Raw genomic sequence first — 24,866 nt, forward strand, 5'->3', positions numbered from 1 at the left:
GAGACATAGCAACAACATGAAATGTATGGATATTATTTGGATCCTTACCTAAACAAACACATTGAATACAAATAAAACAACTGAAGAAATATGAATTATGGCTGCATATTTGTTCATATTAAATGCATATGGCTATATTTCTTAGTAGAGTTTCTATCTTTTGGAAGGACATTTTGAACTTTTTATGGGTGGAATGCTGGAATGAGAGACATTGCTTCTAAATCATTGTACATGTGATTGAAGTCATCAAGGGGACTCTCAGCAAGGTTTGGATTAGAGACTGTGGGCCTTAGGTCAGAGACTTCAGTCAGCAAATCACATTATCAAAGATGTGAACGTGGATACCACATAGAACACTAACAGTGTCTGCTATCATTGTCTTATACATACTCACACAACCCATATACATATGTTTAGATATGCAAACATATTAAGGACTGAATTATATAAAGATTTAGAACACATATAATTTATTTTTACCTCTGTGTATAAGTATTACAAGCTTATTAATATGATCTGCCTAAGAACTAACTATGATTTGGATATGTTTTTTTCCCCTCCCACACTCATATTGAAATTTGACTGGCATTGGGAGACAGGGCCTTTACAAGCTGATTAGGTTGTTAAGAAGAATTAATGCCTTTCTGACAGGAGTGATCAGGTTACTGACAGAGAGTGGGTTTTTATAACGTGAGGCTTCCCTCAGTGTTTTGTCTCTTCTGCACCTGCTGGCCCCTTACAAATTCTGCCATGATATAAAAAACAGCACACAGCCTTCACTAGATGCAGCTACCCAGTTTGAACTTCCCAGCCTCCAGAACAAGGAGTCAAAATAAAGATCTTTTCTTTATAAGTTATCCAGTTTTAGGTGTTTAGTTATAGCAATAGAAAACAGATAAGACAGAATCATTAGTTACTTATTGTTCTTGCATTTCTTGACATATTTTAATATCTAAGGCCTTTCATATATACAAAGAATTGGGTGAAATTTTTAAGGAATGAAATAATTAAAACAGAGTCTTACTCAATAACATTAATTTACACACTTTGGGGAGACAAAGGGTGTTCAGCAAAGGAGGAGACACACATGCAGTCAAGTTCATTTCCCTTTTGCACTGCTTGACTCTTTGCCCTCCCAAAGGGCCTCCCTGAATGGGCTCCACGAGGCTGCCTTCCTCACGGCTGCTCATAGATTTACTCTTTTCAATTTTGTAGCCTTTTGAAACAACCATGAAAATTATTTGATCTCAAAGAAATGAAAGGGAAGATTTCATATTCAGCCATCCCTATGAATTCCTTAGCCTTTGTAGATTTAAAAATTCCCAGATCATTAATAGAAAACTTTTTGCACAATTTTATTACTTAAATATTTATAGTTTTCAATTATGCAAGTAATGGGCAATTTCGTTGCATTAATTGTGGTTCGAATGCTGGCCAGTCAGTGTGCTTACTGTTTAGGCAGTTTATAACATGGAAAGGGGATACGCAGTCAAGTTCACCTTTGAGTCTCTCTCCTGCTTTTCAGAATCTTTAACCAACCAGGTTCCAAGGATGAATGTCTACCATGCCACCCAGGGCTGCCCGATGAAGATAACCTCAGGAAATGCAATTGATCTCCCTTGACCCGCACTGTCTGTGAGGCTTGGATCACTGCTGAGAGGCTGAGCTACATTTTTTCATGTCAAAGGAGGTTACCAAGAGCAAAGAAATACCTCAAAGAGTGTAGGGTGATGAAAGGTGCAGAGGAGAAATACAGCTTGGAAAATGTCACAGGAGAACACAGACAAATCTCTCATCTCATAAAGAATAAATCATACATAGGAAATGTAAGACTCTTGGTATCCAGAAATTTCATAAAGCCCTTGCTGATTTCAGGCTTGCAGGAAGCCCGGCCTCAGCTATTGATCTGCGTCTTGACTATCCCTCTTTGCGACTATGGTGCGGAGGCTGCCATCTATCTGCTGGATGTCTTTTATCTAGCCCTCTATTCTACCCGATGGATCCTATAATTACAATATTCCCACCATTATCTATAGCCTGCCTCTAAGCTGTTGGTTATTCTTACTTGATTAGTGACTACTCCAATATACAATTCCTATTGCTATTCTAAGAACTTTACAAGTTTTAAAAATTTAATCATCATAACAATCTTATGCAATAAATATCATAATTCCCATTTTTTTCAGATGCAAAAAGAGAGATACTAGATAATATTCTTAATACCATCTTGCTAATAAGGGTTGCATCTGAGATTGCACCAAGGCTTTATGGCTACAGGCTTTAGTAATTAAGCATCATATCTGTGTCACTGGAATAAAAGGCCTTGACCCTGGAGGTGAGGTTGCCATATTTCACAGATGAAGAAACTTCCATGAAGCTGCTCATGGTGGCACACGCCTGTAATACCAGGATTTGGAGTCTGAGATAGAAATATTGCCAGATCAAGGCCAGACTTGGTAACTTAGCGAGGTCCTCAGTAACCTAACAAGACTGTGATTCAAAAATAAAAAATAAGAGTCGGGCGTGGTGGCATACACTTGTAACCCCTGCACGTGGGAGGCAGAGATAGGAAGATTGCACAGGTTCGAAGCCAGCCGTGCTGGCTTAAGAGACCCTGTTTCCTAATAAAAAAGTATAAAAAATAGGTCTGGAAGTGTAGCCCTGAGGTGGAAGGGCTTCCAGGAACCCCAGTACCACCTAATAAAAATAATAATAATAATAATAATAATAATAATAATAATAATATAAAAATTTAAAAAGTTAGTTTTTGCTTCTTGCTCAGAGGTAGAGTGCCCTGGGGTTCAATCCCAACTACATGGAAAAAACAAAGGAGGAAGGAAGGAAGGAAGGAAGGGAGGGAGGGAGGGAGGGAGGGAGGGAGGGAAAGAGGGAGGGAGGGAGGAAGGAAGGAAAAAGCCCCTGTGAATGTGGTTTTCCAGCTTTGGTTTTGATTTGTTTCTCTTTTAAGAACAAGATACCCCTCATCCCAGGTCATTACCCAGGTTCCAGTGGTGAATCTATTCTCATGGCTGGCTCCAAGTCCAGCAAAGTGCACAAGCACATGCTGACGTCTTTAGTTGCAACACCACTGTTATTCTCCTTCCTCTCCAATGAGGAAAGGAGGAGAGGCAAGTCATTATTATGATTTCTGACTGAGCATACTCATATATTTCCAATACAGATGCCTAATTTTGTTCACAATAAAATAACAGTGACCTACCCATCACAGCACACGAGAGCTTCTGAGCACTGACCTGGTCTGTTGCTAAACTCCAACTCGGACTTTCTTTTTTTCTCCAGTGATTCTTCTGTTTAAATGGGACATTCATGCCACTATAAGATGATTATTAAATACTCATTGCTCAGTGCAAGGAAAGCCTGTCGTGTCAAGGCATGGATCTGGAATGGTACTATGCACTGAAGCTGAGTCTAGAAACAGCTGCTTAAATTACTAATATGCATTCTCTCATTTAAAATGCATATTCTGCCCTAAAAAAGAATCCTATCCTTTAAATGGTCCATACTTAACTATGATAAAGACTAGATAACAAGATAGGAGAGTGGCACACACCTGTGATTACAGTACTTGAGAGGCTAAGACAGAAAAGAATGGTGGGTTCAAGGCCAGCCTCAGCAATTTAGCAAGACTCTCAGCAATTTTGGAAGATCCTGTTTCAAAATTAAAAATGAAAAGGGCTGGGGGTGTAGCTCAGAGATAGAATGCCCCTGGGTTCAATCCAGAGAGAGAGAGAGAGAGAGAGAGAGAAACAGATGTGGATAAGAGGAAATGACTTCTAACATAATATAAATATTGGTGAAATAATACAATAAAGAGAAATATTCAGGAAATATTTAAGGAAACAAAGTAGATAAAATAGAATATTCTAGACTAGATATTCTCTCCACAAAGTGATACTTCTAGTGCCAAATTTTATTGTTATTATTATTATCATTATTCTTTATTCTTTTTTCTTTTTTGGTGGTACTGGGGTTCCAGGAAGCCCTTCTACCTCCAGGCTACACTCCCAGACCTATTTTTACATTTTCATTTTGGAAACAGGGTCTCCTAAGCCAGTGCACGCAGCTGGCTTCGAACCTGCATGATCCTCTTGTCTCCGCCTCCCAAACGCGGGGATTACAAGCGTGCGCCACCACGCCTGGTGTTCATTATTCTTTCTTTATGGCAAAATACCACAAGTAAATATATCATACAGTAAATAACCATTCACTACATTCTTATGAAGAGTATCTATTTTTCATTTTCTTGTAGTCTTAAAAAAATCAACGAAGTGAGACCAGTGTGCGTGTTGACAGTGAAGCCTCTGGACTGGGGTACAGAAGGAGGAGGCTGACACACCTGCCAGGGACTGTGGCAACAATGTGCACTGCCCATCTGAGATCAGCTCCCCTTTCCCTGCCTATCACAACCCTGCTTGATTGAAGATGGCAATGTGCCCACCCCTGAGCAAGAGCAGGAAAACCCTTCCTGTGATACTGCAATGGCCATGAGACAGAGACACAGCTATGATCAATGAATTACATGCAGAAGACATCAAGACATGCTTGAAGTTCTAGGTAAGTGTCTGCTTTTCCTTTTAAAAGCAAAGAGAGGTTTGGCTTGAACGCAGTGTGTTAACTGAAACTGCAGCCGGGCATCCTATCCCCGTGAAGCCATGACTAACACATTAAAGAGAAGGGCAGAGCAAGGAAAGATGCTTAGGTCTTTTTTGACATTGTTGAGCTGCAATGCACACCCTGAACAGCTTAACTCTGGAATTGTGGGAAAATCCTTGCTTATAGGTAAGACTGGTTCCTGACCCAATAGCCCTGTGAAATATAAGTTAGGCGATAAGTGTATGTTAGGAAGAGATGAAGAAAATCGTCTTCCCCTCCACTACTATGACTAATAGCTCCCCACCTTCTAACCTCTCCCTCTCCCCTAACTGCTATATTGGAAAATAACCTATAATACAGTCAGAAGAGTATTCCAGGTATAATGAGAAGATCTATGTTCAAATTTCAGCTATGCTACTGAATAGTCACATGATAAAACTGATCACTGAACCTTCCTGTGACTCAAATTCTTCTGGAAAAATCAAGAAAACAGTTTGAGTCGGCAGTACATTGGCTGAACAGCACACACAAAAAAGGAACTGCTGCTTTGAAATTTCAGTTAATCAAAAGGTTGATACAGGGTAGGAATGTCAGTAAACAAAAAAGTGGATTTGAGACTTCCAGGAAGATGGCGACCGAGAAAAGCGGGGCTTAAGAGCCTCGCTAACAACCAATCTCCATTACCACAAAATCAGCGCCTTTCATAGCCAGAAAACACCATCACCAGAGAAACAAAAAAATCACCAGGCTCCACAGAGAAAGCGGTCTGAGAACAGAGCTCAGAGCCACAGAGGAGATACACTGGACTCACGCCCGAGGATGCGGCAGCAGCGCCATACTGCTGGCGGCAGCGGCGAATTCACCGGACAGCTACAGCAAGCTGAGGTGAGCCGCTGCGGAATAGCCGGGCGGGATTTTTCAGCGCAGGGAACATCTAAAGCTCCCAGTGGCTGAGCTCAGCACACGCTGCAAGAACTCAGAGTGGAATTCAAAACCAAGAAGAAATAAGCCAGCCTCAGGGCCGAGGGCGTAGCAGCGGTGCCATATTGCCACCGGCGGCAGCAGCACCGAATTCAACGAGTCCAGTACACCGAATTCAACGAGTCCAGTACAGCTACATCTGCGAACTCAAGAACAGTGAGTCAAATTGCAGGCCACAGAGGAGAAATCCCAGTACTGTACTTCCTGGGACTTGACCCAGTGGGGGAGGGGCGGTGGCAGAGATATCACACCATATGAGAACATGCAACCTGGCACCCCCTATAGTTTAAAGCAGCCTCTATCGATTCCCTGGGTCGGAGACTCTGTGATACAACCCAGTAAAGGAGTAGTGGGGTCTGAGATACTACAGACTCAAGATCCAGAGCACCTTAAGTGAAGTCATAGTGACCCAAGGGAAGAACCCAGAGAAGGCACAAACTTCCGAAATCATGGGAAAGAGGAATAACACTGGAGCAATGAATGTCCACAACCCCACAACATCAGAACCCGATAAAACAGAAAATCAGAGATTTTTAGAAGATTAAATTAGGAAAATAACTGTAGAAATAATAGAGGTGCTTCAAAAAGAACTCAGAGAGAGCCAAAAAGAGATAAAGGATGCAATTAATGAAGTAAAGGCCTCAATTCAAAGCACAAACAACCGATTAGACCACATGGAGAACAGAATCTTGCTCTTAGAAGATGATCATTCCAAAAATGAACGCATAGTTTCTAATCTAGAAAAAAATATCCGACAGCAGGAATCTGATATTGAAGAAATATGGGCCCATTTAAAGAGAGCTAACCTAAGAATAATTGGAATAGAGGAGGGAAAAGAAAGTGATACCAAAGGGATCAACAATCTCTTCAAGGAAGTAATAGCAGAAAATTTTCCAAACATAGAGCAAGAGGTTGATACACAGATCCAGGAAACTTATAGAACTCCCTTTAGACAGGATCGGAGAAGAGGATCCCCACGCCACATAATTGTCAAAATGACCAATGTGGAAGCCAAGCAGAGAATCTTAAAGGCAACAAAAACAAAGGGCCAAGTGACATTCAGAGGCAAACCAATTAGAATCACTCCAGACTTCCCAAACCAAGTCATGAGAGCCAGAAGGGCTTGGAGTAACATATTCCAAACTCTGAAAGAAAATAACTTCCAGCCAAAAATTTTCTACCCAGCAAAACTTTCTATCAAATTAGATGGAAAAATAAGAAGCTTCCATGAAAAACAGAAACTGAAGGAATTTATGTCTTCAAAACCAGTGCTAGAGAAAATACTCAAAGAGATTAACTACAAAGAAGAAATAGGTAACACACACCAAAACCAGAGAAACAAGATTTTCCATCCAACAGACAACTAAGATCGGTTATCTGTGGAGATTCATTATTTATGTTAGTCTTTTACCTATCTCTAAATTGTATTGTTTGCCTTTATTGTTGTTAATTTTTAGGATTTCTAGTTGGAATATTAATATACCTTCAGATACAGCAATTGGAAATATTTTATCCCATTCTATTAGTAACTTTTAACTCTGTTTACATTGTCTTTGGATATACAATATTTTTTTTATTTTTTAGGGAGTTTGTATACTCTTCTGTTGCCTGAGCCATTGAAATCATATCCAAGAAATCACTGCCAATTTCAATGTTGTGAGGCTTTATGACCCAGATTTTCTTCTAAAAGTTTATAGTCTTAAGACTTATATTTAGGTCTTTTATCTATTTTGAGTTAATACTTGTATATGGGATTAGGTAAGGGTCCAATTTTATTATTTTCCATGTAATTATTATTTTCAACAATATTTAGTTAAAAGATTATTATTTCCACCACCAAATGTTCGTGGAAACATTGTCAAAAATAACTTGATAATATAGGGAAGAATTTAGCTCTAGGCTTGTATTTAACTCCAGTGGTTCATATATCTGCTTTTAGAACAGTACTACACTGTTTCAATTATTGTAGCTTTATATGGTTTGAAATCAGAAAATATATAACTTCTAGCTTTGTTCTTTTTCAAGATCATTTTGGGTATCTAGAATCCATATTCCATATCAGGATAGATTTTTTTCTGAAAAATAAATATATAAATATATGATAGTTTCACCTAAAAAAATAGAAAAAAAATATTCTCTGGTAAGAAAGAAAGCAAACAGAAATATTGAAATGTTATCTTTAAGTCATCAAAAGCTTGGTATCAGACAAATGAAACTGTTATGTGAGATTATCATTTTTAATTTTGGATAATTTCCTATAATACTAGATGTCAACCACTAAGCCAAGCATGGGAAGGAGGGGTGGGGAGGGAATGGGGTGGGGATCGGGTGGGGGCTGACTGGGCGATGTGTGCATGTATGTCTACAAAAGTTTGTATCCCACTATGATGTATGAATACAGTGCACCAATAAAATAAATTTTAAAAAAAGTGGATTTGGTAGAAGACAAGTAGCAATTTGTTTGTTGTACTACCTGATTTGATCTCAGAATTACCCAGTTTTTGCCATCACAGTCTGGATTTCCACAGTATTCGCCACCCTTGTAGCCTCAGCTGTGTAGACCACTCAGAATTACCCGCCCTCTGAATGGGCCAATAACTAGCACTAGCCGTGCTCTGCATACTTCTTATAGTAAGAAGTTGTAGCTTTTCTCTGCACTAAATAACCAATTTTGCCTATTATGTAGAAGGAATATGATATATAATTCATGTATTGGAGGGAAAAAATACTTTCTTTCTATGCTTTTTGTTTAAAAGAAAGTGATGCCCTCAGTGAAGCTGGTGAAAAGACCCCTGCTAATTAATCCTTGTTACATAAAAAAAAAACTCTCTGAGAAGACAGTGGGAGAAAAAATTCCCAACATAAGGTGCATACTGGAGCTGTGAATTTCAATTAGCTGTATCACAATTTAAACTATCAGATTCTGAGGTCAAGAATATATGAAATGTGTATCTTCTTTCAGTCCGAATCACCTAAATTTTAAAAAGCTATTGTAAAAATAGCTTTTTACAATACTTGTACCCTTTTTACAATACTTGTACCCTTAGTAAATGCAAAAGATAAAACAAGATATAAAATTACATAGCACATAAGTGTGCATTTTTTAATTGAGTAGCGAATACGATCAGACTTGTTGGTAACTCACAGGGATGGCCTACAGAACTAGATTGTTCAGGCAAAGCCTTTCCTTGAGCCATCTGATTGGGGAATTCTTTGGGGAGGAGCAGGGGAGTTGACTAAGGAATTTAGGGCCTCACACTTGCTAGGCAAGCACTCAACCACTGAGTTCTACTCTTAGCCCAGGGAAATTCTTTACATTCTTTCTCAAACAGGCAGCTATCTTTCGCCTTTACAATGTTTTGTCAGGACTTTCAACTACCCCTTGGGAAATTCAGAGAAACATAGTTAGCCACTGGTATTTAGATGTGAAATTTTCATGAAGGAATGTATTGTTCTGCTGCACCAGTCAATAGAGCAGCCGGTGTGGGTCTGCTTCATGAAGACTCAGTCACCCAGTGAAAGAGGGGCAGCGAGGTGCCCCCAATAGGCCCATGATTCGTAATGAGTGGAAACCTAAGAGAGCAAAGCCACAGGTGTTCTGGACTTATGCAGGCTAAGTTCCCAGGAAGAAGAAATTATTTTCTAATGAATTCATGTTTCCTTTACTGCCATTGCATCATGAGGCTATGTGGTACTACAAACCAAAACAGACAAACAAACAAAAAATCAAGATACCATTAAGAATAACATTTTATTTCCAGCAATCTGCAGCTATCTTGTCAAATCCAAAATGTTCTGGTAGCCTCAGTTTCTTTGTTATAAGGTTGCACTAAACAATATTTAATTTTCCTTGCTATTATAAGATTCCATTATGGAGCTAAGCTATTTCTGAGTTAGAGGGCCTTGCAAAATATCGTGTGTGTGTGTGTGTGTGTGTGTGTGTGTGTGTGTGTGTGTGTGTTACTGTGGATTAAGCCCAGAGGCATTCCACCTTTGAGCTATACTCTCAGCCCTTTTTTATTTTTTATTTTGGAACAGAGTCTATAAGTTGCCAAAGGTCTCAATAAATTGCTGAGGCTGGCCTTGAACTTGAGATCTTCCTGTCTCAACCTTCCAAAGTATTAAAATTATATCATAATGCCTGGTTGGTTATTTGACTTTTACCAAAATTTTTGTCTCTCTTAGCTATCACTTCCTGAACTACACAATGGGATATTAATAATGGTACCAAATTCATAGTGTTATAAGGGAGTTCACAGTAAATATTATATAAAAAGCACTCGGGACAATGACTGCACTGTGACTGACTCAATATACATTGATTTTCGTCATTAGTCACAGGAGGAAATTTGTGGTCACTTCATTTGTGGAAGTTATGTGGTATCAAGGACTTCTCTGGCCAGAAAGATCTCTTCTACCTCTCTGCCAGGAATTTTACAAGCTGTGAAAGATGTCTATGAATTTTAAATATCCTATTTTAATGTGTAAGTACTCCTGAAGGAGGAACAAATTAAGTGACTGCCAGTGATTCACTCCTGGGTGTACGCTGTCTCTTCTGTCCTTTGGCTAGCCGAGGGCAGTGCGCTAAGAGCCAGCAGTGGGGACGGGAGGAATGGAAGAGAACTTATGGCAAACCAAGGCGCACGGAACAGCGCAGGAGAATGGGCAGCACCAGGCCCATGATGCTGGCAGAGAGGAGAGAAGCAGAGGGATGGCATACTAAAGTGACCGTCAAAGGCCAAACTTGTTTCCAGAAGCACTAACCTGTCAGCAGCTCGATGAGAACACACCGACTATTCATCTGTGTCTCCTGAACTCAGCACAGTATTTTATTGGAACACAGCCAACCGCATACACTTGTTTACTATATAGGTAGGGTTGCTTTGATGCTAAACAGTATATCTCATCCAAGGTTGTAAAATAGCTGTGTGATATTCAAAACCTAAAATAGTTATTTTATTTTATTTTATTTTATTTTTGCTCTCTGATTTTTTTTTTTTTTTTTTGTGGTACTGGGGATGGAACACAGGGGCATTCTACCTCTGAGCTACACTCCCGGTCCTATTTTTTTCTATTTTATGAAACAGGGTTTCACTGAGTTGCGAGGGCCCTCCCTAAGTAGCTGAGGCAAACCACAATCTCCGGTCTCTACCTCCTGAATGCTGGTATTACAAGAGCGCACCACCATGCCCTGCCAACTATCTGATCTTTTAAAGTGTGATGATACTTGTGTTAAGCAAATGATTAATAAGTGGATGAATGTATTATACAATTTTAAGAAACCCTAGCTATGTCTTCTCTCATATGTAGAAGCTAGGGAGAAATTGAGATAGAAGAAGGACTCTAGATGAAGGAAGAGAAACCCTAGGAAAGTGATGGAGGAGTTTAGGGAAGGGTGTTGGGGGAGAATTGGTGAAGGAAGCATCTCCACTGATGCTTTCATACATACATGAAATCGCCAATGCCAATCTCAATATCCTGTGAGGGAAGGAAGGGGTGGGGTGGGAAGGGAGCAGAGAAGCTCACAAAGTGCTGTGAGCATGTATTTATCTATCATTCTGAACTTCTTTAAGATGTGAGACTACAATGCACCAATAAAAGTATATTAAAATTATCCTGTGAGTCATTATATGACAACTGCAATGTATTATCAGCCATGTTGTTCTGTCACCTAACACTTTATCACAACTCCTAGGAAAGAAATAAAAGCTGGTGGGTCACAGAAGGCTGGGAGATCTACCAAAACCTGGGAAGTAAGCAAGGGAAGAAAGATGCTGTTATGGAGGGACTAAGCCACTGTCCTTGCTTCTGAGCTGGTGTGAGGGGATACAAATTACCAGCCTTCACCTTCTTTTCTTGTTTCAATTGATGACTCTAGATCAAAGGGAGAAAGTGCTTCACAAACAACTGCACATTTGGTGGCAATTATATATTAGTTACTTTTGCTCCCCTATAAAAGAAATTGGATGATTTAAAGTTCTTCCTTCTTTTGCTTATTTAGGAAATATACTGTGGAAAGAAATACGGTAAATATATCATTTCTAATTGAACCTTCTGTCCAAGAAATCACCCCAGAAGTTTTTCCTTTCAACCTATTTTATTATTTTTTTCTTCATCATCATGACCATCAAAACAGATGCCCGAGAATAAGAGAAGATCAAACGAAAGCATGCGAGCATATGCACACGGGGGCATGTCCACATGAGCAAGGGACATTTGTACCATGGATCTCAGTAGGGAGGTTCCTCAAAAGACTAGAAAGGGAACCACCACGTGGCCCAGCTACGTCACTATGCATTATCTTTCCAAAAGAATTAAAGTCAGACTAGTATGTTGGAACATGCATGCCCATGTTTATAGCAGCACAATTCACAACAGCCAAATTGTGGAACCAAGAAAATGAGTTTTGCTCAGCCATAAAAAACATAATTATATCATTTGTAAGAAAGTGGATGGAACTGATGCTAAGTGAGACTGGTTTGTCTCTTATGTGGAAACTAAAGGGAAAAAGAGAAATAAAAGAGGCCTCGTGGAAAGGGGAAGAGAGACCAGGAGACTAGAAGAGATGGCCAGTGGAGGGGAAAAGATGGAAAGGGGAAAGAAACTGACCAAATTATGTTATGTGTATATATAAATGCATTACTGTGAATCTCACTATCATGTACAATTACAATGCACTAATCAAAAAAATTTTAAAAAGTAGCCAGGCATGGTGTACTTTTTATGCTTGTAATCCCAGTACTTGGGAGGCTGGGACAGAAAGAATGCAGGTTTGCGGCCAGCCTCAACTACTTGGTGAGGCCTCTGCAACTTAGCGAGACTCTGTTTCAAAATAAAGAATAAAAAATAGGGCTGGGGGTGTAGCTCGGAGGTAGAATGCCCCTGGGTTCAATGCACAGTTCTGCAAACATAAATAAATAAATAAATAAATAAATAAATAAATAAATAAATAAAAAGAATTAGGGAGGTTTGAAAATATTACAGGGAGAATTCTGATAGCAAGTGCCAGAGAAGGAGTAATCAGGAGGTCAGACAGTGGCAGGCTTGCCTTACTGGAACATAAAGGACTTGTGAGTCAAGAATGAGTATGGAGGGCCTTGCATTATAGGTGAGGATTTTTTTTAACTTTATTCATTATCTAATAAAAACACTGAAGGATTTTGAGCAAAAGCTGATTTGTCCAAAATGGTTGATTAAACAAACTAATAGTAAACTTTGAGGTGACACTGAAGGCACAAAATTCAAACAGGGTGAAAAGAAGGAAAAGTCTCAAAACTGTGTGAGGAAGGGGGTGAAGAATACACGAGGAAATGGATGATTAGGGACAAAGAAGAAGAGTCACAAATAACTTTGATATTTTGGGCCCAGAAAACAGGAAGGAAAAATGATGGAACTTATCGGAAGTGGAAGAGTCGGGTTATAAAAGAGTTAGACGTGGACAGGGAAAGCGCGCCTTGATCCCCATGAGTTCTCTTCCCTGACACAACCTTCTCCTCCCTGTCTTGTGAAAGGATAGATGTGAGCTCTTCCTGTGCTGCAACACCTGGCTTACTGCAGCAGTGTGCTGGTAGAGGCTACGCCTCTCTCTCACTCCTGATCAGTATAGGAAACTCTCAGGCTGGACTCTTGTCTCCCTCCTAGGGAGAAAGGCAAGTGGTGTGCGAGGGCATGGCCCCTCACCAGATGCTTCCCGGCCACGTTTCCAGCCTCTGATCTCTCCTAGGCCCTCTCACCAGAACTGGGAACTGAGGATGAGAGAACACATTTGCCTTGAATATATGTGCCCATTCTACATGGCGCATAATCTTCCTACAAAATAGCAGACATTCATTTTTCTCACAATGTGAGAAAGGAAAAAAGAAAGGGAGAGGGAAGAGAGAGGGAAAAAGCAAGAAAGTGAGGAAGGAGAAGAAAAAAGGAGGAAGAAATGAAGAAACCAAAGAAAAGAGAAAGAGAACAAAAAGAAGTAAAAAATAGAGGTCAGGAAGAAGGAAAGTGTCAATGTACATCAGAGGAGATAAGAACTTTTTGAAAACAAGGTAAGTCACTCCAGTGTCTGAAGCTTCACTTTTGCTGTTGTCATAGAGGCAGAATAATGCATTATAATTCACCTAAGAGAGAGGGGATGAGGTAAAAATGGTACCAATTATGCAAAAACAGAAGTAATGGAAAAGAGTCTAACAACCTTGAAATGTGAACATTAAAAATACAGAATGATCAAGAGCCATCATAAAAATTAGAATAATAAATCACATTAAATGTGATATTAGTGTCACATTATTGGCTTTCCTCACACTAATAGGGAACATATTCAAACACTGAATATTAATGCCACCTATTAGAAAACCAATCATAATAAAAGTCAATGATGGTGGGTAATTAGGTATTAGTGAACCCAAGGTATACTGGCGAGAATAAGGCAACTTTTTTCAGAATAGAAAAAAAAGATGTTTTCTATAGTTTCTGTAACAGTCTAAATCTCCTTGTGAGATAAGCATTTTATGTCAGCTTTGATGCTTTGCATCTGTCCCTATGTACTATCTGAATTTAGAAAATGACAAATTAATGAAAATAAATTTTCAGGTATATTTTTCTCTTCCCATTTCTACATTTTTCTCTAGTTAAAAAATAATTTTAGGGCCGGGTGTGGTGGTGCACGCTTGTAATCCCAGCACTTGGTAGGCGGTGACAGGAGGATCGCGTAGGTTCGAAGCCAGCCATGGTGGCTTAAGAGACCCGGCTTCTAACTTAAAAAAAAAAAGGTATAAAAATAGGTTTGGGAGTATATCCTGGAGGTAGAAGGGTTTCCAGGAATCCCAGTACCACCAAAATAAATAAATAAATAAATACCCTGATCCTACATATTTAGATACTGATATAAAAGCAAAATATGAGGACTGACTCACATGAAATAGTTATATGATAACCTGTGGGCTTTGTTTTTTCCAGTGTCGAGGATTGGGTAAATGTTCCCTACAGTCTATGTGTCAAAGGCTTGATCACAGCCTGTGTGCTGTTGGACGGTACTGGGATCTTTAAGAGGCGAGGCTTAGTAGAAGCCTTCTGGTTACTGGGGGCTGGTGCCTAAAAGGGATATTGGTAACCCCGGCCCTTCTTTTCCTTCATATCCTGTCCATGAGGTGAATGGTTTTGCATACTAGTCCTGCTGCTTTGTGTATTGCCTCACCACAGGCCCCAAAGCTAACCAATCAGAGGCTGAAAGCTCCAAGCCTGTGAGACAAAATAAACATTTTCTTCCTGTAAGCTGATCATCCCAGACATTTATTACAGTAAGAGAAAGCTAATTTAACAATTTGCCATAAAAATCCAACATGGATGTCGAGCATGGTGGCGCATGCTTGTATCAGGAAACCCTGTTTCAAAAATAAAAAGACTAAAAAAATAGGGTTGGGGGTGTAGCTCAGAGGTAGAATGCCCCAGGGCTCCATCCCTGGTAACACACACACACACACACACACACACACACACACACACACACAGGAAAAAAAAATCAATATGGAAGCCAGGTGTGGTGGCCCAAGCTTATAATCCCAATACTTGGGAGGCTGAGACAGGAGAATCGAAGATTCAAAACCAGCCTCAGAGCCCGGTGTGGTGGTGCATGCTTGTAATCCCCACACTTGGGAGGCAGAGACAGGAGAATCATGCTGGTTTGAAGCCAGCCTCGCTGGCTTAAGAGACCCTGTTTCCAAATAAAAAAATAAAAAATATATAAAAAATAGGTCTGGGAGTGTAGCCCGGAGGTAGAAGGGTTTTCAGGAACCCCAATACCACCAAAAAATAAATAAATAAAACCAGCCTCAGAAACCTAGTGAGGTTCTCACCAACCTAGTGAGACCCCTATATCTAAATAAGAAATAAAATCTGACTGGTGGTGTAACTTAGATGTAAAATGCTACTGGGTTCAATGCCTAGTACCAAAACAAAACAAAACAAAACAAAACAACAACAAAAAAAAAACAAAATAAAAGTGGCAACAATTCCTTTTTTTCACTTATAAGTAAGTTTAATAAATGGAAGTGGGCCCTTCCAGGGATGGCCTAACTTGAAGCCTCTGGGATGGTGAAATGCCTTTTAATGGAGATCCAGAGAATGCTATTCTGTTTCCAAGAAGTGTGTGAACAAATGACGATTAAACACAAAAGAATCAGAGAAAATAAAGAAGCAACAGGCATTGGGGGTTGACGGAAGACCTTGCTGAGCCCACAGAAGACTCCAGGACTCTTCTTGTAATGGGCGCCGTCACATGGCTGGCAGGAATGAATCCTTAAAAACCCCCACAGTGTAAACTCATTCAGCCTGATGGCTGTGGCTGAGACCTGCCCTCACGTGGCAATGCCAGCTCTACCAGGAGACATCATGTCCATGACCCACGTGGCTCCCATCTCTCACATAGGGGCTTAAAGATGCTAACTAAAGCCAGGCATGGTGGCGCACGCTTGTAATCCCCGCGCTTGGGGGGCGGAGACAGGAGGATTGTGCAGGTTTGAAGCCAGCCGTGCTGCCGTAAGAGACTCTGTTTCAAAAATATAAAATAGGTCTGGGAGTATAGCCCGGAGGTAGAAGGGCTTCCAGGAACCCCAGTACCACACACACACACACACACACACACACACACACACAAAACATATATATATATATATATATATATACTGACTAAAATACTCGCTCAGTTGTGACAGAACTAACAAATTATTTTCCCATTTTCTACCACCTTTATGTATTTTGCTCTTTCAAGAACAACACATTAAAAAAATTAACAGTTTAGCAGATGTTCGTGCTGAACTGACTGTGATGATTCCTGGTTTCCACTTTAAAAAGACTAGAATGCTCCTCCCAGCCCCCAAAGCCATGTCTCAGCTGGTGTGGCTCTGCTCCTTGGTGCACTTTATTTATGAGTGGTAGAGGTCATCTGCCATTCTGTTCTCCAGTCACTTCCAGCTGTTTTCTTTGGAGTCTCAGCCAGTTCTCACACTGTTGGTCTGTTTCAATGAAACGAGGTGTCATTGATCCAAGAACCCCACCTCAGGCTATCTGGCATCACAGACCTGGGTATCATCTCCCTCTTCTACGTGAATGATACATCAGGAAAGCAGCACAGAGAAGGAAGCATGCTGAGAGACCTCTGGCTCTGGGCTCTTGACTCTGCAGTTTCCGGACTCAAATAATTCTGTTTTGCAAAAGGTTGAATTATATGACTCATTAGGGGTAATTATATTTCCAACGGTCTGCTTATCCAAATGGTTCATGTCTGGTTGTATCTAAAATACAACTTTTGACATTAAAAATGAGTTGTATCCCAACAGATTTTTATAATGCTCAATGAAACTTAGAACACATTTTTCCAAAGAAATAGGCTTGTGAATGATGGACAAAAATGAAAGGCAAGCCAAGATATTCATCTAAGTTATAGGTAGTATTGTCTAATCCCACCAAAGCATTAATTCTTTAAACAGATGTTTATCAAGCACCTGTGGCATGCCAAGCATTTTCCAAGGTTCTGAGAACTATGAAGAGTTAGTTGCTCTCAAGGTATTTAGAGTAAGAGAAAAAAGTGAATGAAAGAAACAATAAATAAGCAACATGATTTTAGATAGTAATAATTGCTAAGAAAACAAAAATGAATGTAGAATGTAATGGGAGTAAATTTGAATGGATGGACTGGATGTGGTATTCCAAGATGATCCTTCTAAGAAGGTAACATCTGAAATGGACCCTGAAAGACATAAGGACCTGATCATGAGACAATCCAGGAAAATATTAAGCAGAAGGAAGAGCAAGTGCAAGGCCCTGTGGTGGATATATTTGGTAAGCATAAAGAATAATCAGAGGGCTAGTGTGGCTTCAATAACACGAGCAAGGTCAAAAGTGATAGGAGACAGGAGTCAGATGGGGGTCAGATGATGTGGGCCTTTATAGCCATGGCAATGTATCTGGATTGTGTTCCAATTGCACAGTGTTTACCAGTTCCAGAGCCTCTACATATATGGTCAAGAACCACTTAAGAACATTTCAGTCCCCAGTGGATCACATATGTAACAGTAATCTCATAAAATTAAAATGGAGCTGAAAATTTCCATTACTGAATGATGTGGAGCCACCATAATCTGTTATAGATTTGTGATAATGCTGGTATAAGCAAACTTACTGCACTGCCAATTGTATAATTATGCATAGAATATAATGCTGGATATTGAAAATAAGCCACTATGTTACTGATTTTTATATTTACATACATGGATACCAGATAGCCTCCATGTATAGAGAGGTACACATGTGTAGGTAGGTGGCTGTGCTACCTAGATGCATGTATTTGCAAGTGTGTTTATGATATCTTCACAATGACAAAGTCACCCAGTGACATTTCTCAGAACATGTCCGTGTACCTTAAATCACCTCCACTACTGTTATTTAGGGACTGAGCTACAATGGTATCTAGGAAGACAATTTCAATTGCCCTTGATTTCTAGGACCACATATGACCTCACATCACAATGAATACTTTTTGCTTCCCATTTTACCATGGCAAACCAGGGAAATGTATTTACGCACATTCATTCAGGTCTCAAAAAATAGTTGATGAATAAACAGGAATCAGTTAACCAAGGGAAGAACAAACTATCTTCAGGAAGCTGGGGAAAGCAGAGCTTGTTTCAGGAACAGAGGCCAGCCAGGCGTAGGCTAGGGGCAGAGGAGGCCAACAGGGAGGAGACCAGAAAGAGCTGCAGGCACCAGCCCCACCAGCGCAACTCCCACAGCCTACCCAGCCAGCAGCCTGACCTCCTGCTTCGGGCGCTAGCCTCCTGAGAACCAAGCCTGAGAACAGGAGGAAGGGATTCTCTAAAATAGTCATGCCAGCTACAGTGCTGTATGGTGTATGAGAGGGAAGCAGGGTGAGGACATTGGTCTGAACTTCCAGAAAAGAAAAAGGTGATCTTTGGATGCTTCTGTAGACAGTGACAATAAAAATGCAGGAAGAGCCAGATGTGGTGGCACACTCTTGGAATCCCAGCATCTGGGAGGCTGAGACCCGAGGATCTCAGTTCCCGGCCAGTCTCAGCTACTTAGTGAGGCCCTTCACAACTCAATGAGGCCCTGTTTCAAAATAAAGAATAAAAAAATAGGGTTGGGGGTGTAGCTCAGAAGTAGAATGTCCCTGGGTTCCATCCCCAGTACAAAAAAAATGCAAGAAGATTTTTAGCATGGTTGGGAAACAGATGCTTATCCAGTTTTTCTAAAGTATCCTCATAGAGTCCTAGCCACCCCTGGCTCTCCCCTGAATGCTCCTGATCACCCTGGAGCAAGACCTGTTTCAGCACTTTGGCTTCTGTCCACTCTAATTAGTTGGTGTCTCAGCCATATATGTTAAATATTTCAAATATTAAATACTTTTAGGCCAGGTGTGATGGCACAGGCTTATAATCCCAGCTACTTGGGAGACCGAGACAGGAGAATCACAGGTTTGAGGCCAGCCTCAGCAACTATGTTTCAAGCTAAAAAACAAAAACCAAAACATATTTTTTAAAAGGCTGGAGGCTTAGCTCAGAGGTAGAATGTCCTTGGGTTCGATCTCCAGGATAAAACAAACAAAATAAAACAAATAAACTTTTTTATTATCATTTTTAAATCTTTTTTTAATAGATGCATTGTAGTCATACATCTTAATGGAATACAAGATGGTAGAGGTACACATGCACACAACACCTCATTAGCCCTTCCCCAGTTCCCACACCATTCCCTCCCACTTTCCCCTTCTCATGTTTGGCTCAGTGGTTGACTTTGATATGTTTGTCAATGTGCATCCTGTACATTAGGGAATTTCCTTCTTCCCCTCCCCCTCCCCCTCAGTTAGGTCACATTATTTGATCATCTATGGTTTCTCCTTCTTCATCTAAAGTTCCTCCTATGACCTATTTTCTCCCTAGCTTCCACATATTAGGAAGAGCACTCTATCTCAATTTCTTATATTTTTGTGACTGACTAATCTCACTTAGCATAACATTCTCTAGTTCCATCCATTTTCCTGTAAATGGAATAATTGATTTCTTCTTTATGGCTGAGTAAAATTCCATTGTGTACATATCCCATGGTGTTTTAATCCATTCATCTGTTGATGGGCATCTTAGCTAATGCCATAGTTTGGTAATTGTGAATTCTGTGACTATGAACATAGATATGCATGCACTAGTTTAGTAGTTTGGTTTTCATTCTTCTGGGTAGATATCCTGGATCATATAGTAGGTTCATTCCCATTTGTCTGAGGATCCTCCATACTATTTTCCAAAGTGGTTGCACTAATTTGCAATCTCACCAACAATGTATTAAAGTTCCCACTTCACCACATCCTCATCAATATTTGTTGTTTGTGTTTTAATGACTGCCTTCTAGTTAGAGTTAGGTGAAATCTCAGGGTAGTTTTGATTTGCATCTCTTTGATTTGTCCTTAACCAGGCAAGTATTACTCTCATGGACACTGAGGGAGCACTCATATTCTACCATTTACTGCTATGCTCTTGGCTTCTAAAAAGAACTGCTAGGATGAAATTGATGGTAATTATAATAAGTATTTTACTTCTTCTTTTCCTCTGATTTGTGTTTATTTTTGTTTTCCGTTTGTAAATATAGTCCCCTTCTCTATACAGATAAATCCGTATAGAGCCCACATAAATCTAGGTGACCTAATAGTATAGTCCTTGCATCTGAGATGTATTCAAACATAATTTGGCCTTAGAAAAATAATTAAGTTGTTTGTTCTAGCATACACCTAAAATCCCAGCACTTGGGAGGCTGAGACATGAGGACTGTTAGCCATCCTCAGCAACTTACTGAGACCTTGTTTCTAAATAAATAAATAGGGCTGTTGGTGTAGCTCAGAGACAGAACACCCCGGGCTCCATTCCCAGAGGTTAACACGTGCATGCGTGTGTGCATGCGCGCACGTACACACACACACACACACACACACACACACACACACAATCAATCAATTCATGCTTCACTCTCTTAAATTTCCAAAAGGTAAACACTTTCATTATGCCCAACGATCTTTTGTTAAAAATCTTCTTTTTCAGGAGAATTAATACATGGGATTGCATAAAAATGAAGAGCTTCTGTTCAGCAAAGGAAACTGTCAAGAACCTCAATTGAGAGCCAACAGAATGGGAGAAGATTTTAGCCACCTACACTACCGATAGAGGACTAATATCTAGAATACACAGAGAACTCAAGAAACTCAACACTAAGAAAACAAAGCATCCAATAACAAAATGGGCAAATGAACTAAATAGACACTTCACAAAAGAAGAAATTCAAATGGCCAATAAATGCATGAAAAAATCTTCAACATCACTGGCAATCAGAGAGATGCAAATCAAAACTTCACCTAACTCCAACTAAAATGGCAATCATCCAAAACACAAACAACAACAGATGCTGGCGAGGATGTGGAGAAGTGGGAACTCTAAGACATTGTTAGTGGGATTGCAAATTAGTGCAACCACTTTGGAAAACAGTATGGAGAATCCTCAGAAGAATGGGAACAAATCTACCACTTGATCCAGCAATACCACTTCCAGGTATCTACCCAAAAGATAGGAAACCAAACTACCAAACTAATGCATGTGTATCTATGTTCATAGATGCCCAATTCACCATAGCCAAACTATGGAACCAGCCAAGATGTCCATCAACAGATGAATGGATTACAAAACTGTGGGATATGTACACACTGGAATTTTACTCAGCCATCAAAAAAACCCCCTCAATTTACATCATTTTCAGGGAAATGGATGGAACTGGAGGACATTATACTAAGTGAGATTAGTCAATCACAAAAAATAAGAAATCAGATGCTTTCCCTAATATATGAGAGTTAGGGAGAAATGGGTCATAGGAAGAGCTATTGAAGGGGGAAACCCTTTAGAGGAGCAAACAAGCAACCCAAAGGAGGAGAAAGGAGGGGGGGAGAGAAAAATCTCTAAAATATACAATGTACTTAAATATATCGAAGTCAATCACTAAGCCAAGCAAGGGAAGAAGGGACGGGGAGAGAATGTGGTGGGAATTGGGTAGGGGCTAAATCAGTGATGTGTACATGTTTGTACACACAAGTTTTTTACCCCAATATGATGTCTGAATATAATGCACCAATAAAATTTTTTTAAAAATTTAACTAATAGGGCTGGGCACGCCAGAGGGGGCCCGGGTCGCGGGACTCTGGGCCCCGGCCGAACTGCGCGTAGCACGCCAGACCCCTGGAGAAACCAGGCCCAGTAAGACGCTGGGTCCTGGGCGGGGGTCGCGGGCGGGGCACGCCAGATGGGGCCCGGGTCGCGGGACTCTGGGCCCCAGGCCGAACTGCGCATAACACGCCAGACCCCTGGAGAAACCAGGCCCAGTAAGACGCTGGGTTCTGGGCGGGGGTCGCGGGCTGGGCACGCCAGATGGGGCCCGGGTCGCGGGACTCTGGGCCCCAGGCAGAACTGCGAGTAGCACGCCAGACCCCTGGAGAAACCAGGCCCAGTAAGACGCTGGGTCCTGGGCGGGGGTCGCGGGCTGGGCACGCCAGATGGGGCCCGGGTCGCGGGACTCTGGGCCCCGGCCGAACTGCGCGTAGCACGCCAGACCCCTGGAGAAACCAGGCCCAGTAAGACGCTGGGTCCTGGGCGGGGGTCGCGGGCGGGGCACGCCAGATGGGGCCCGGGTCGCGGGACTCTGGGCCCCAGGCCGAACTGCGCATAGCACGCCAGACCCCTGGAGAAACCAGGCCCAGTAAGACGCTGGGTTCTGGGCGGGGGTCGCGGGCTGGGCACGCCAGATGGGGCCCGGGTCGCGGGACTCTGGGCCCCAGGCAGAACTGCGAGTAGCACGCCAGACCCCTGGAGAAACCAGGCCCAGTAAGACGCTGGGTTCTGGGCGGGGGTCGCGGGCTGGGCACGCCAGAGGGGGCCCGGGTTGCGGGACTCTGGGCCCCGGCCGAACTGCGCGTAGCACGCCAGACCCCTGGAGAAACCGGACCCAGTAAGACGCTGGGTTCTGGGCGGGGGTCGCAGGCTGGGCACGCCAGATGGGGCCCGGGTCGCGGGACTCTGGGCTCCAGCCGAACTGCGCATAGCACGCCATACCCCTGGAGAAATCAGACCCAGTAAGACGCTGGGTTCTGGGCGGGAGTCGCGGGCTGGGCATGCCAGATGGGGCCCGGGTCGCGGGACTCTGGGCCCCAGGCCGAACTGCGCATAGCACGCCAGACCCCTGGAGAAACCAGGCCCAGTAAGATGCTGGGTTCTGGGCGGGGGTCGAGCACAGGGCACGCCAGCTGGGGCCCGGATCGCGGGACTCTGGGTCCCGGCCGAACTGCGAGTAGCACGTCAGACCCCTGGAGAAACCGGGCCCAGAACAGAAAAAGATAAAGAAAAACATCGGAGAGGTGGTAAGAAAGCCGTCATGGATGCCAGGACACTGGAGATGCAGAAAAAACTTATCTAAATGCACTGGAACTTATGGAAAAATTCGCCGTGAAAGAGGACTGCTATTTCTCTATATTGTTAAGAATCTCAGACATCACATATAAGGAGAGAGTTTAGCGGAGACCAAGGAGAAATGCGGTGTTGAAAGAGTTCTTCGCTATGGTGGTGGAGACTTGTATTCAGGAGAAGCAGAAACTGGATCTTACCAACTTTATTTTTTTGGAGAAATTACACCAAATGTCGAATGCTACCATCACGCATGCTTCGGAACACTGGACAACATTCAGAGTGGAAAAAGAGCCTGAGAAGGATTTGAAACGGTGGAGGCAGTGGCAATGCCAGTGGCCAATATTCGGGGGAGGCAGAGATCTGATACATTACAACTGGAACCTTTGAAATAATAACCACAGAGACAGTGATCGGAACCTGCTGAGGGGTTAGGCGGGCGCCGGGGCCAGTGGCCGACATCGGAGCTTGCTGTGAGGCAAGGCCACTACTGAGGCCTCCGTGGCCGGGATTGGAACCTGCAGAGGGGTTAGACCGATGCTGGGGCCAGCGAGGCCGGCATTGGAGCCTGCCATGATGCAAGGCTTGTGCTAGGGCCTCCGAGGTCGGGTCCGGAACTTGCTGAGGGGTTAGGCCGGTGCTAGGGTCAGCGAGGCCGGCATCGGAGCCTGCCGTGAGGCAAGGCCAGTGTTGGGGCCCCCGAGGACGGGACCGGAGCATGCTGAGGGGTTAGGCCGGTGCTGGGGCCAGCGAGGCTGGCATCAGAGCCTGCCATGAGGCAAGGCCGGTACTTGGGCCTCCGAGGCCAGGATAAGAGCCTGCCGAGGGTTTAGGCCGGTGCTGGGGCCACCAAGGCCGGCATCGGAGCCTGCCTTGAGGCAAGGCCGGTACTGGGGCCTCTGAGGCCAGGATAAGAGCCTGCCGAGGGGTTAGGCTGGTGCTGGGGCTAGCGAGGCCGGCATCGGAGCCTGCCATGAGGCAAGGCCGGTACTGGGACCTCCGAGGCCGGGATAAGAGCCTGCCAAGGGGTTAGGCCGGTGCTGGGGCCAGCGAGGCCGGCATCGGAGCCTGCCGAGGGGTTAGGCCGGTGCTGGGGCCAGCGAGGCCGGCATCGGAGTCTGCCGTGAGGCAAGGCCGGTACTGGGGCCTCCGAGGCCAGGATAAGAGCCTGCTGAGGGGTTAGGCCGGTGCTGGGGCCAGCGAGGCCGGCATCGGAGCCTGCCTTGATGCAAAGCCAGTGCTGGGGCCTCCAAATCCGGGATCGGAGCCTGCCAAGGGGTTAGGCCGGTGCTGGGGCCAGCGAGGCCGGCATCGGAGCCTGCCTTGAGGCAAGGCCGTACTGGGGCCTCTGAGGCCGGGATCGGAGCCTGCCGAGGGGTTAGGCCACTGCTGGGGCCAGTGAGGCCGGCATCGGAGCCTGCCGTGAGGCAAGGCCGGTACTGGGGCCTCCGAGGCCAGGATAAGAGCCTGCCGAGGGGTTAGGCCGGTGCTGGGGCCAGCGAGGCCGGCATCGGAGCCTGCCTTGAGGCAAGGCCGGTACTGGGGCCTCGAGGCCAGGATAAGAGCTTGCCGAGGGGTTAGGCCGGTGCTGGGCCCAACGAGGCCGGCAGCGGAGCCTGCCGTGAGGCATGACCAGTGCTGGGGCCTCCGAGGCCAGGATCGGAGCCTGCCGTGAGGCAAGGCCGGTACTGGGGCCTCCGAGGCCAGGATAAGAGCCTGCTGAGGGGTTAGGCTGGTGCTGGGGCCAGCGAGGCCAGCATCGGAGCCTGCCGTGAGGCA

General features: G+C 43.2%; 1 protein-coding gene across 1 annotated transcript in view; it reads right to left on the reverse strand.

Moving 5' to 3' along the window:
- The window catches only part of MACROD2 (mono-ADP ribosylhydrolase 2), a gene marked incomplete at both ends in the record, with an annotated part of 2,062,459 nt that overhangs the window by 706,556 nt on the left and 1,331,037 nt on the right, over positions 1 to 24,866 (reverse strand). The window lies entirely within an intron of this gene.

The sequence above is a fragment of the Muscardinus avellanarius genome (assembly GCF_963383645.1).
Source record: "Muscardinus avellanarius genome assembly, chromosome: 19".
In the NCBI taxonomy this organism is placed as follows: Eukaryota; Metazoa; Chordata; class Mammalia; order Rodentia; family Gliridae; genus Muscardinus; species Muscardinus avellanarius.